Genomic DNA, 15,325 nt, shown 5'->3' on the forward strand with positions numbered 1-15,325 from the left:
AAATAACTCCTCTGTATAGAAAATTGACATAAACATATGAGAATTCTATATTTCTCCAAATGTGCATGCTTTTAAACTAAAAGCCTATATTCAGACTCTTTGCATCACAGAAATACATTATATTTTAAAGTATAATATAAAACCATTATTTTATATTGTAATAAAATTTTTCTGTATGTTTCATATACCATGATGAGCTTGAGACATCACAGAAGTTTTTTTTCACAGCCTACCTGACTGAAATGCCTCATTAATATGCAAGTCTTTTCAGGTCATTACTATTCAATTCTTTTGTCTTCACAGGTGAGAATGAGCCATTATTCATGGAGATTCACGCCTCCTCGCATACCGTGTTTCTTGGCAAAAAGTGTCTTACAAAAACTAAATCAGTATATTGTTATAAATGAAAGAGTAGTCAGCATAATTTTACATAATTTTGAAGCAAAAACTCTAGTCTACAACCTTCAATACCCAAAAGTCTTGTGAACACAGATTTAATATACTTTTATTGGCCTTATATCAGTGACTTAAGTTTTTTGTTTTTTCAGTAACCACGCATAAACGTTATTCCTTCAAAAACACAAACATGTACACACATGTTCCTCACATATTATGGTAGCCTAGTTTGTGCTGAATACAGTGTAATGACACTTGTGTCATTAATATGTTTATGAACAACTGAAAAAAGCACAAATGTCAGGGCATGTCAAAACTTCTCCAGGCCCCAAATCAGCCTCAGACTCCAGAGGGTTAAAAGGCTTGTCAATCAACCACAAGACGTTTTTATTTAAATCTAGTGATGTGCACATGTTTCTGTGATAGGTAGGTTTAGGAGTATGGGTTGGGTTAGGTGATTGGTCAACTGGTCAACTGGTATATTGTTTATGTACCATTTGGTTGATCAAATCCTGAGCAAATGGTAATCAATTGTAGAATGGGTATGGGTGTGGGACACAGAGAACCATATCAGACAATGAGGTGTCACAACTTCATTAACATACAGACCACAGGTAAACTGTAACAGGATAAAAGGTTTGAGATTTGGATGTTCTGGGTTCATTCTGACTCTGATGAACCCAAGGTGCTACGTGTACTTTGTCACTGCTACGCTGCAATAAACTTCTTCATCGAGATCTTCAACGTCCTCATCATTTTTTCTTACATTGGCGAGCCACCCAGCGAGGGATTTCCAATCAAGTGGGAAAAGGTAAGAAAAAGTTGTTTTCTTTCTTTTATACTGGTTTTTGTCAGGGAACCCCCTCGTTTAAAAAATCTAGAAAGGAAATTTTAAGGACAGAAGAGAATTTGGTTTATTCAGTATTAGCAGGAGGAGTTCTTAAGCCTATTCTGTACAATTTTGTTTAAGATTCTAACGGAACTGAATCAGCCCAATGCAGTGTGTTGGTAGAGTTGCATTGGAATTGTTGTTTCTAAAGTAACTGAAACAAAGTGCTTAAGTTTAAAGTTTCTAAAGTAAGTGAAACTTGGCGTTAGTCTCTTATAATTCTGTTAAGATTCTAAAGTAATTGAATCAACCCAACGCAGTGTGGTGACAGAATTGTATTAGAATTGTTGTTTCTAAAGTAGTTGAAACAAAGTGGTAAGTTTCTAACGTAACTGAAACTGAGTGTAGAGTTGTTATAATTCTGATGAAATTCTAAAGTAACTGAATTGACCCAATGCAGTGTGGTCACAGAATTATTTCTAACAGTTATTTGAAAGAATAACTTAAGTGCAGTGCAGAAAACAATAACCCAAAGCAGTTTGGTTTTGCCCAACGTACTGAGGCATTGTTTTAAATTTGCTAAACTGTTAAGCCGAACTACTGTGGCTGGGTATGTGGTTTTGTCCAACTTAATGTGACAGTATTGTATGTTTAACTATGTAGAGTAGTGAGATTTAAGGCCCGATGGAGTTCATTTGTGTCTGAATTAGACTAACGGTTATCTTAAAGCAACTAGATAACGTATAGTTATTGAAACAAGACATTGTGAATAGTTGTTGAATTATCACAGTTCAATAAGGTTTTGAAAATGGAAGAAATTATCATTAAATACATAGCTAAGCACGGTTCACCTGGAATGTTTGACGGGATAGAGAAGGCAGATGATCCATACAATTGGGCAATGGGTCAATTCAAAAATTCCCCCAAAATGCCTAAGAACAAAGAAGGAAAAATTGCTAATGCACTTCAAGCAGTTTTTGCTTCATACAAAGTAACTAGGAAGAAAGTAGATGAATTAAAAGCTGAAAATGAACGACTCGTTGTTGGGGTAATTTCTACAAAAAATTACCTAGCTAGTGAAACGATATGGAAAGAAGAAAAGATCAGAATGCAGAATGAGATTGCATTTCTTAAAACTAACAATGACATGCTTAAATCATCTGTGGAAAAATTGGCCAGCAATTTGGAGGAAACAAAGACAGCTTGTGAGTTTATGATCAAGAATGGCATAACTGACAAAAACACCAGTAAGACATTGTTAGGTGTCAAGTTGTGTAACCCAGTTCCAGAAATGCCAGATTTGCAGGGACATAGCTCTGAGGGTTGGGAAAGAGATTTTCGGTCATTCAGTAGTCAAGACTCTGATTGTACAGTTAGATTTCCCATGGCACCAGTTCATAGTACAACAACTATGCGTGCTATTGAAGGAAGGGAAGAGCAAATGACCACTACCATGGTCAGAGGATTTAATCCAACTGAACTAGAAACTGTGATCAAGAATGTTGGGAAATTTGATCCTGCTAAACAAGATCCATTAGATTTTCTGAAAAACTTGGAGGAATATGCAGAGATTTACCAATTTACAGACAGTGATGCATGTGTTTTGTTAAGAATGTGCTTGCCTGACACTTTGTCTGGAGCCTTAACTCAGAAAGTAAAGGACAGAACTGCAAATAAGTCAGAGAGGAAACAGGCACTACTTGAAGTTTTAGGTGTGACGTCAGTTAATTGGGATAAAATATCTGAGATGCACATGAGGAAAGGAGAGCACCCAGCAGCGTTTTCAGAACGATTATTGGAGGTGTTTAAAACTTTCAGTGGCAATTCTGATATCACTAAGAATGATGTCAGTTTCAAGTCTGCCTTGATTAACAAATGTGACCCACTCACTCGTTCTGCTGTGTCAATGTTTGTGACACCTCTCTCTGAGTATAATGACATTATTGCTAAAATGACACAGTTTTACAACAATAATGCGAATGCAAATAATCAAATGAAAGATGCCAAATCTAGACATCACGTTGCTGCCTTTGGCAGAAGAGAATGTTCTAGATTTTCTGATGATTTCCATCATAGAACAAGGAGAGTAAATCCAGAAGGTGTTATTCTTTGCTATGCATGTGGAAAAGCTGGTCACATTGCTAGACATTGTCAAGACAATGAGAGACCTCATCAAAGCTTTGTCTGTCATGCATGTGGAAAGCATGGTCACATTGCAAGGCATTGTTTGGAGAAAAGGAGGGAAGATCAGGAGGTTGTTTGTTATGCATGTGGAAAAGCTGGTCACATCGCTAGACATTGTCAAGACAATGAGAGATCTCTTCAAAGCTTTGTCTGTCATGCATGTGGAAGGGATGGTCACATTGCAAGGCACTGTTTGCAGAAAACAAGGAACGATCAGGAAGTTGTTTGTTTTGCATGTGGAAAGACAGGACACAAGGCAAGAGAGTGTCATTTTTTACACAAAAGAAAGGTGGGCTATCATGATTTGCTTAAGAAAATAGGCAATTTAGAAACCCAGTTGGCACTGTTGAAAGGAAATGAAGAAGAAGTCATTCACACTTTGCCAGACACATCACTGCATGAACGACATGACTGTAACTCAGTCACAAGCAGATGATGATGTTAATTAGAAGTGTTTTATGATAGTAGCACATTTTCAAAAAGAATGTTTACTATCAAAAGGGGGGTGATTCTTAATAATTTATGAAAAATATTTTATTGGCATTGATATGTACATGTAATTTATAAGATATGTTTTAATGGCATTCCTTTCAAAATGAATTTAAGACATTACTGATGTTTGATGTTTTGAGATGAAATGTCTGTGACTTTGATGTGTAAATGTGAAAAGATTCTTGTGGGGGAAAGGGGGGCAACCTTTTCTGATTATTGTTTCAGATATAAGCATCGAGATGTTTTTGTCTGAAATGTGTAAACTCCTGGAGAAAGATGATCTGGTCATTTGAGGAACGAGAAGGCGAGTTGAACCAGTGGAGCCATGGGACATTCTCAAGAAAAAGAACATTGATCCATGATCCAGAAACCCAGAGATTTCCAGACCTGCAAGATCCAGAACCCCAGGCCTAAAAGTTCTAGAAACCCTGAGAACCACCATGGGATGAATGGAACTGATGGAGTGACACAGATTCGAACAACAACAGTGACAGATTTTTCTAGAAGGACTTATGGTCCAGGTGAAAAAGAACAGACAATGAGGAGAGACAAGAGAAGAGCAAACAGCTTCAGAGACTATGGACAGACGTCCTTCCACCTAGATGGAAAACAAGTGGGCAAAAGAACATACCCACAAGAAATGCACAACGACAGACTCACTGCACATGACACTAGAATGAGACAAATATATGCATACTTGGATGCAGAAAATGTATTATTGAATGCTGAACACACACATGTGGATAAAGGGTGTCCACACTGAGAAAATGGACACAATACACAGGACAAAATGAAAAAGCACACACACGCACACACACACACACACACACACACATTATATTGTCTATTGATTTTTGAATAGAGTTAATAAAAACTAAACAATTTGCTATTATTACTGATGCAAAGGAAAGATTATGAAAGCCCAACAAGGTTTTGAATGAAAAACAAAAAAAAAGACAAGATTTTGGCAAAACAAATGCACGTTGGAGACTTAGCTATTGCCTATTCTGTTTTCATTTGGGATGTAACCTTTAAAACAGCTGTATGTCTATGTATCTTCCTTGTTATTATGTTTTAATGTCAAATTGTAAATAACTCTAACTTTAGGACACTCCCACTTGCTATGATGGTCCTTGAATGTCTTCTCACCCAAACCCAAGATGTTTGTATTTCATTTTGCCAAATTTTAGAAGTGTCTATTTGATAATTCTGCCCAATTGGATGGAGCTGTAACCAGTGTGCATGAGGTGTTGACCCAATGACGGGTAAGATTCTCTTTTGGCCAGCGGAGGACAACCTAAGGCAGGGCTTCACCGCCACTGGGCACCTGCCCAATAGAGAATGGGAGGTGTAATCTGTGACAATGGAGTGGTTGTGATGCTTCTTTTGGGCCAAGAGCATCAAAGAGGGGACTGTAAGAAATTGTAGTCTGCCTCGACCCAGATTCCACTCCAAAGTATATTTTAGAATAAGTTCATCCCCAAAATGGCTTAATTATCATAGAGAAGAAGAAAGTCAACTGGTATATTGTTTATGTACCATTTGGTTGATCAAATCCTGAGCAAATGGTAATCAATTGTAGAATGGGTATGGGTGTGGGACACAGAGAACCATATCAGACAATGAGGTGTCACAACTTCATTAACATACAGACCACAGGTAAACTGTAACAGGATAAAAGGTTTGAGATTTGGATGTTCTGGGTTCATTCCGACTCTGATGAACCCAAGGTGCTACGTGTACTTTGTCACTGCTACGCTGCAATAAACTTCTTCATCGAGATCTTCAACGTCCTCATCATTTTTTCTTACATGATATAAAATCAATGGACATCTATGCAATGTCCTCACTAAGATAGCAATACAAATCTCTGTGTTTGTGTGTCTCTGTGTGTGTTTCTCTCTGTGTGTGTGTGTTTCACAGTCTTGCAGGATTAACCCTTTCATTGCTATGTTCTTTTTGTCTGCATTATAGGATAGGAAATTTCTCCCTTCTCTTCTATAAATGTTTATAACTAAATAAAGGCATAGAAAAGATCTTAAGATAAATTTATCTGAGCGTATAACATTTGTAACTGATAATGATAACTTTGCTATACTTGCTTTTAGTTAGTGTTACATTTGAATGTATATATAAAGAGATTATCAAAGACTAAGTTAAACACAAAGTTGGAAGTCTTTACCTTTGGCAATATTCTAAACAAATAGAGACTAAACATGATGGAAAAAGATTGAACTGTCATTCAATTGTACATTAACAGCTGAATTTGTATCAGATGTTGCACTACAAATAGCTGTCACTGAGAATACTTATTTCTGTGAATAAGTATGAAATGGATGTGTAGTTTGCATCAGTTCTAAGGTTTTCAAACATAGTTTTGAATGGATTCGGATGGATCTTTGTGATCTCTCTTTGTTTCACCCATTGCTGCTAAGGTCCCGAGGAATTTTTATGGCAGTCTCTGGCCAACCTTAGGAAGTAGTGTTTAGATGGGTGAAGGGCAGTAACTGCCTGTGGACCAATGAGAAGCCTTGTCCTTCCCAGGCTTGGTACAAGAGGTCTTCTTCTTACCCTCTAAGAGATGTCTGGATGTTGTCCTTCCATCTTTATCTGATGGCGTAGGACAGTTTGTTTGTGTTAGTCCACCGAGATCCAATCAAAATGTAGCAAACCTTTGTCCACTGTTACGGACAGAGAGGGGCCCGGCCATAAACTGGGCCCTAGAAGGTGCTGTTCACTACAGCACACTAAGCTATATCGCGATTTTGTTTTCTGTTCAATTGACGGATGCTTTGCCAATGCAATGACGCAAAACACCGCGTTAGTGATCTTATGTTCATTATAAAACTGGCGGGACAGATTAGACTATGGCGGGTCACCACTGTAATAAAATAGTTTGCATACATTTGACTGCAATAAAGCAGGACAATCAATTTAAAAAGGTTATTATTCACCTGTATGTGCTTGAAGTCTTCGACACAGACAGCATTTTAATAATTTGTTTATGAATTAAGCGTAACCTTTACTAATCGATTCGTGCAGTGTGAAACCCACTCCTTTACATAGGCCCTGTCCTAAATGGCACACCCTGGACTTGTGGACTTCCTCAGAGTCCACACTTTGGTGACGTCATGTAGTGCAGACCTATAGGGCCCTTGGCGCGAGTCCACAAGGGCGCATTCAGAGGTATTTTTGGGACAGACTCGATCGTCACACCGGAAATAATGGTCTGGTTGTTTTTTGACAGGAGCTGCAGGTTCTATTTATTTAATGAATCATAATGCGATCGTATTATTCAATGCACTATTATTATGTTTGAGATATCAACCGCTGGTCGATGACCATAATGTTTGTATAAACTGTAGGTAACAACTGGTAAAATGTACACCTAGGTCATAAAAACTGTTATGATACCTACACTTAAATATTTTCTTCTCAGCCATGTCATCAATTGCTCTTGGGCGAGATCTCCTCCCATCCGTTGTCTGATTGGCATTTTGCAAGGATTCCTGGGTAGTTAAAGTGCGCGGAGCCTGCATCTATGCGGACTTCGTGGAAGACCGCTTCAAGGGTACAAAGGGGGCGCTGCTGAGCACACTTCAGAGCGTTAAAATGCTGAATGGGACGGCCTACGGACTCGTAGACTCGGCGAGCACGCGCAATTTAAGTCCACAAGACCGAAAGTCCACATGAAGTGCGCCATTTGGGACAGGGCCATAATCACCAGACGATCTCTTCTCGATGAACAGGTGATGAACTGATAATAACAATAGATGGCGGTAATGCACGATTTTAGTTCGTGATCTGAAGACGCTGTGCTGCTTCAATGCATTGCATAATGCAAAACTGAATGTAGCTTGTAGCTTTTGGTCACGCTACACTGCTACTTGCTGGAAAATGTAGTTAACTACTGGAAAAGCTACATTGTTTTAAAAGTAGCTGAACTACATACAAGCTACTCAAAAATGTAGTTAAACTAGTAGCGCCGCTACATGTAGTTAACTACTCCCCAACACTGGGTGCTATATATATATATATTAGGGGTGGGACAAAATATCGATATGGTGATATATCGTCATCCTTCTCTGTGCGATACGAGAATCGTATCGCTGCGCCAAATATCGATATTTTAATTTTAAAAAATAAAGCGCTATATATAGATTTCTTTGCTCAAAGCGTCCTACTTCAAGGCGGCGCTCGACACATGAATGAGGGAAACGTGAACTTAAGTTAACTAGCCTAAGAAAAAGAGGTTATTAACAGGATGGCGGACAGCAGTGTGAGTAAAATAGATGCCCCAGCCACGTTTAAGTTCAAAGTCTTGACGCACTTTTATACCATTGATGTGACAGTCGTAGACATCTTTGACGTTCTTCACCGAGCGCTTAGATATACACGGGAGCATTTGAAAGCATATATTAGGGATCCTCTGATAGACGCCTGCTTTCGAACGCTCCTGTGTATATCTAAGCGCTTGAAGAACGTCAAAGGGTCTGTTTGCACCTGGTGACTTCATGCATTTTCTCTGATCGGATAGCTATCCGATCGTGAAAAGACCAGGTCTAAATGCCTAAATGCCTTAAAACGCATTTGAGACGGATTTAAATCCGATCGCTCAAACCACTTCAGGAGATGGTCTGGGACGCATTCCAGTCAAAACTGTCTATGCTCAGTCTAAATGCATCTGGTTGTTGAAACTACATATGTAAATTTTACTTCTCCCCAAAATACTAAAACTGAAACATGTGAGAGTCAGATATGACAACGCTACTGCATCACACATCGCCGCAGATCTCTTCAGCAAGCTGAAGCGCAAACTGCCGCATATGAAAGTGAAAGTAAGTCGCAGACGCATAACACACAATTATCTTCATTAAAAGTAATGAGACCTTACCAGTGCTGTTGCCGCTCTCTCCTATTGCAGTCTTTGATTTTGAAATTAACTGATGGTCAATAAAATGCACCTCATATTTCTTGCTTTCGGTGACGTGAACTCTATTAAATGTACATATAAGATCGGATTTATCCGTTAACCTGCACTTAACCTTTTCACGTGCATTTTGTTTTCATATTAAGACCAATATCGCGATGTATCATTATAGGATTGTCTAGCGATATATCGATTATCGCAGAATCGCTGACTCGCGATATTATCGTTATCGTGAGCCATTTATCGTGATCGTATCGTATCGTGAGGTACCCTCCGATTCCCACCCCTAATATATATATATATATATATATATATATATATATATATATATATATATATATGTATATATATATATAATTTATTTATTAATTTATTTATTTTTTTACAATCACGCCTGTCCCGGACTCCGTTTCCCAGCATCCTCCCTGTTCATCACCTGTTTGCACTTCCCTCATCAGCCTTCCCGCTATCCCTGGATTCCCGGCACCTGTTCCTCGTCATTAGCACTCCCTTTAAGTTGGACTCACTCCTTGCACTCCCTGTCCGTTCTTGTTGTTGTATACCTCGTTTGTGTGTGACTTGTCTAATAAATACCACTGAAGCGAAAACTTGAGAAAATGAAATCCAGGCTGATGATGTTGAAGGAAAAATATTTATTCATTTCAATTAAATTTAGCCTCACGCACAAACGTTAATCGATAATGAAAATATTTAATAAAACCAAAAGGTAACATAATAATCAGAAATAAGTAATTAATAGTTAATAATAAAATTTTAGAGTTTTGTAAAATCCAGAGTATTGTATCTAATAGATGAAGATCAAAAAGAACAATAATTAAAACATTTGCAGATATGAGAGAAGAAGCAGAAGCCAAGGAGAGCAAAGGAGGGAAAAGCTAAATTATCAATGACTCAGTCCATATTACACCATAAGCATAGAGGGAAATTCCCAACCAACTCAAACTGACCACATTAATCTGACGTCTGGCATTGGCTGGCATTAATCTGACGTCGCCAGCTTGTAATCTTTGAATCTAAATCGATGTTACTCGCTAGCTTGTTTAACTTGTCATCAGTCTCGCGCGCTTCTCTTCCAACGCGTTCATCAAACAGCTGTGGCAACTCGAATCAGTCTACAAACACGGTGAGTTATGTCATCCTTTCCCAGTGTTATATCGTGTTCCATCTGTCACATGTTTAGCATAGCCCTCTCTGTCAGCGATGAGGGATTTACATGTCATAAATGTAGGGAAATAGTCAGGCTGACAGAGAGAATCTCAGAATTAGAGACACGCATCCAAACTTTAATCGAGGATAGTAAGAATGCAGGGGCTTCAGATACTGTTTTGGATGCAACTAGCTTAGTGAACTCTGTACATTGTTCGGTTCCGGCTGTAGAGCCCGCGCAGCAGGGCACTTGGGTAATGGTGAGGCGGCCTAGTCGCGGAAAACACCACTCTTCCGTTCCATTAAGAACATCAAACAGGTTCTCCCCACTCAGTGACGCACCCACTGAGAATCCTGTTGAAAGTGCCCTAGTAATTGGCGATTCTATTACACGGAACGTGAAAATAGAGACACCAGCCACCTTAGTCACATGTTTGCCGGGAGCCAGAGCACCTCACATCAAAGCAAATTTAAAAGTGCTGGCTAATGCTAATCATAAATACTCTAAAATTATTATTCACGTCGGCACAAATGATGTTCGACTTCGCCAGTCGGAGATCACTAAAATTAACATTAAAGAGGTGTGTGAACTCGCAAGTACAATGTCAGGAGAAGTAATTTGCTCTGGTCCCCTTCCTGTTCGTCGGAGTGATGAGATAGTTAGCAGATTATCATCACTCAATGGCTGGCTGTCTAAGTGGTGTCCGCAGAATAATATAGGTTTCATAGATAATTGGAAAAGTTTTTGGGGCAGACCTGACCTGTTGAAAAGAGATGGTATTCATCCCTCCCGGGATGGTGCTGCTCTTCTCTCTAGTAATATGGCACATAGTCTTAGAGCTGAAACATGACAAACTATGGCCCAGGTCAGGAAGCAGACAGACTGGCTAAACCGACCGTCTGCTAGCTGCCTCACGTTACAGAAGTCAGATAAATCCCAACACATAGAAACTCTTGCACCTATATATTATCAAATAGAGACTGTGTCTGTACCCCGAATTAATAAAAACAAAAAACTTCCAAACCCATTTAATGGAAAAAATTTAATTGATGTTCAACAAATAAAAAATCGAGATAATAATGATAAACAAATGCAAAGCTTGGATTGTTAAATATTAGATCACTTTCTTCAAAAGCACTTATTGTAAATGATATTATCACAGACAATAATCTAGATGTTCTGTGTTTGACAGAAACCTGGCTAAAACCGGACAATTACATTACTTTAAATGAGTCTAGTCCTCAAGGTTATGATTATCGACACAATCCTCGACAGAAAGGCAAAGGGGGAGGTGTTGCTGTAATTTATAGTAATATTTACAGTATTAGTCAAAAGTCTTTCAAATATAATTCCTTCGAAGTGATGGTGCTTTACGTAACATTATGTAAGTTGACATTTGTGTTGGCTACTGTATACAGGCCACCAGGACACCATACAGACTTTATTAAAGAATTTGCTGATTTTCTATCAGAATTAGTACTAGCTGCAGATAAAGTCCTTGTTGTTGGTGATTTTAATATCCATGTAGATAATAAAAAAGACTCATTGGGATTGGCATTTACGGACATTCTAAATTCTATTGGTGTTAGACAACACGTGTCAGGACCCACTCATTGTCGTAATCATACTTTAGATCTAATATTGTCACATGGAATCGATATTGACGCCGTTGAAATTCTGCAGCAGAGTGACGACATCTCAGATCATTATCTAGTCTCGTGTATACTACATTTAGTCAAAGAGGCTAAACTGCCTCCCTGCCATAAATATGGTAGAACCATCACTTCTACCACTAAAGATCGCTTTATAAATAATCTTCCTGATCAGTTTCATCACCTTAGCATAGCAGACAGCTTAGAAGACCTCGATGTTGTAACAGAAACTACTGCCTCTGTCTTTTCCAGCACATTAGATTCAGTCGCTCCTTTGCGTTTAAAAAAGATTAAGGAATTTAATCCAACACCATGGTACAGTGAGCAGACTCGGGCCCTAAAAACTGCAGCCAGAAAAATGGAGCGTAGCTGGAAGAAAACAAAACTAGAAGTATTTCGCATTTCGTGGAGAGAGAAAATGATTGAGTACAGAAAGGCCTTAAAAACTGCCAGATCTGCCTATTTTTCAAAACTCTTAGAAGAAAATAAACACAACCCTAGGTATTTATTTGATACAGTGGCTAAATTAACAAGAAATAAAGCTTCAACTTCTGATGTTCCCAAAGAGCCCAGCAGTAATGACTTTATGAACTTCTTTACTTGCAAGATTGATAATATTAGAGAGAAAATTATAACCATGCAACCGTCTACTACAGTATCGTGTCAGACATTGCATTGTAGTGTCCCTGAGGAAAAATTCATTTCATTTACTGCTTTAGGAGAGGAAGAATTGTCTAAACTTGTTAAATCATCAAAATCAACAACATGTATGTTAGACCCTATACCAACTAAGCTATTGAAAGAGATGCTTCCAGAAGTCATAGATCCCCTTCTTAATATTGTTAATTCATCTTTGTCATTAGGATACGTACCAAAAACTTTTAAGCTGGCTATTATTAAACCTCTTATTAAAAAACCACAACTTGATCCTAAAGAATTAGTCAATTACAGGCTGATCTCAAATCTTACTTTTCTGTCAAAAATACTAGAAAAGGCAGTTTCATCGCAACTATGTTCCTTTTTAGAAAGAAATAATATCTGTGAGGATTTCCAGTCAGGATTTAGACCGTACCATAGTACTGAGACTGCTCTCATCAGAGTTACTAATGATTTGCTCTTATCATCAGATCGTGGTTGTATCTCTCTATTAGTGTTACTGGATCTTAGTGCTGCATTTGACACTATCGATCACAATATTCTCTTAAATAGACTTGAAAATTATGTTGGCATTAGTGGAATTGCATTGGCATGGTTCAAATCATACTTATCTGACCGTTATCAGATTGTAGTAGTAAACGATGAGATATCATATCGATCACAAGTTAAATATGGAGTACCGCAAGGCTCAGTACTAGGACCGTTGCTTTTCACTCTGTACATGCTACCCTTGTGTAACCCGGGTAATCAGGTTACCAGTTAAAAGATTAAAAATGATTTAAAGATAAAGTTGAAAGCTAAGAAAATGAAGAAGAGAGGAAAGTTCCAGAAGGAAAACTGCTTTGTCCAATAGCGGCTCTCATTTCTGTGACTGACTCTCCTAAGAGCCAGTGTTAGCAGCACTCCCATAAATCCCGCCCACAGACTGCGCCGGCGCTGCTGCACTGCCAGCGAGAGAGAGAGAGAGAACGAGTCAGAGAAGCAGCTGCACGGAGCGGTATTCACGAACCCTCCATAAAAGCTGTTAATATAAAGAGAAAATAGATTGATTTGCCTTGGTGAGTCATATTTTAAGATATCATATCATTTAATATCATATTATATGAGAAAAGTCGCTAATTCAATAAGTACATTGACATGAGAAGTGATTATATATAGGCCGCGTGAGTACAGCGTGCGCAGTAGTAATAGCACAAGGGCTAAAGCTAACGCACATGCAAAAATATTAATGAGCTAACGAAGTGTCAAAGTATGGTGTTTAAGTCTCAATGAGTTCAATAAGTGTTGAAATGATGAATTAATGTGTTATTTGAAGTGTGTACATGATATTTGTTGTTGATTGCTGTTTGAATTGGATATTAATTGTTGTTCTGCCTTGTTTATGCAAGGCTGGGTGTTTTTTGTTTCTGTGTTTTTCTACGTGATCTGCGAGTTTCCTGTTTTGTGCCATAATTATTCCTTTTGGAGTGGAATCGTCTGTGCATCGGACGTGACTAAATGTGCGCAATGGCGAGCTACCCACGGACCTTTTCCCACTTTGAACTGTGCTTTGAATTCATCAACTGGTAGGAGAATTCCATTTTTTTCCTTTGTTTTTGGACACAAAAGACTTTTATTCGTCAAACTCGTTCGATATTTTTGCTTCAAAAAAAGGAGAAACTGATCGAAAGAGTTCAACAACTCTTTGAACTGAATCACTTGATTCATGAACTTTGATCAACTGAGTCGTTTGATTCATGAACTTTGTTTGAACGAATCAATTAATGGATTTGTGAATTTTCAACTCTGATTGTTGATATACAGTTGATTTTGAAAGGGAAAGTGAATTGTTTAGAGCAATTCTGAATCATTCAGTGCTTTGAGTCAAACTGAAGGTCTAATTATATTTCTTTTGGGTTACTGAATAATATTTTGTTGAAGGTTATATTATTGTAAAAATATCTTGCTCAAAGTCAAAGAAGCACACATTTCTGTTTTATTATTTTCTTTATTTGTGCATTTTGTGAAGAGTGTGAAACATCAAGTTGAATTGGAGCTGTCAAACTGTGAATTCTTGGTCCTATAAGAAACAACAGAAGAGTTGGTTAACTGTTTTGATTCACATTGTTACCAATTAATTGTTCATATCTGTGATTTATCCAATTGAAACCAACTACTAAAAGAAACTTTTCTATATTAATACAATTCATTGAACCAAACAAGATCTTGTCAACCGTTTACTCACCTGCTGCGCTGCTTTCCTCTCTCCAGTAGACGTTCCTTACTTCTGATACCTATTGGCCCACACTTAATATTATTAGTAGTTTTAGCACATCAGTTAAGTTGCACGTGCCATGCTACAAACTTGGCGAGCCAGCCAGGAGAGAGGACGCAGCAGTAATTGAAGTGAATAACCACTGAGATAGATGTATAGTGAATCTGACAGAGATGGATGTTGTAGAAAGAGAAAGTGTCAACGTGCAAAATGCATTCATCGTTAGTGGAGTAACACTAGAAAGATTCTTCAGTCATAGAGAGAACCTGAGTAAACCTGGTGCCAGTGAAATCAGCAGAGACCGAAATGGGAGACCAAAGCACACAGAGATTAGAATCAATCGGCCTCGGCCATGGTATTGCTTCCGCTGTAGGGATGACGGCCACCTAGCCATCAACTGCGAAAGTCCCCCAAATCCATCTAGAGTTGAAGTGGGATCTCCGACATGGATTTGCTACAGAGTCTTTAAATTAAAGGCAGTCTCTGTCACAGGGCTGACGGGGACTGAGAAAAACAAATAATGCCCTAAGCGTCGACGAGTGTTTAACAAGCAGGCTGACATTAGAAACTCCTTTAAGTTACCAGCTGGACTGGTAGGAATGAAATGCACTGCACAAATCAAAGTTGAAGGGAAGAAAGTGAACTGCTTGTTGGACACAGGATCTCAAGTAACGACGATTCCCCTGTCTTTCTACAACAGTCACTTGTCGCAGCATCCCATGCAGCCGTTGAACCACCTGTTAGAAGTTGAAGGGGCAAATGG

The 15,325-nt window shown here is 38.4% G+C and overlaps 1 long non-coding RNA gene across 1 annotated transcript; it reads left to right on the forward strand.

Moving 5' to 3' along the window:
- The first annotated feature begins 13,258 nt into the window (after positions 1-13,258).
- Positions 13,259-14,506, forward strand: LOC125255864. Its single transcript, XR_007182013.1, has 2 exons — positions 13,259-13,366; positions 13,697-14,506. It is a non-coding gene; the product is annotated as an uncharacterized LOC125255864 (long non-coding RNA).
- The last annotated feature ends 819 nt before the right edge of the window (positions 14,507-15,325 follow it).

The sequence above is a fragment of the Megalobrama amblycephala genome, linkage group LG20 (assembly GCF_018812025.1).
Source record: "Megalobrama amblycephala isolate DHTTF-2021 linkage group LG20, ASM1881202v1, whole genome shotgun sequence".
NCBI classification, from domain to species: domain Eukaryota; kingdom Metazoa; phylum Chordata; class Actinopteri; order Cypriniformes; family Xenocyprididae; genus Megalobrama; species Megalobrama amblycephala.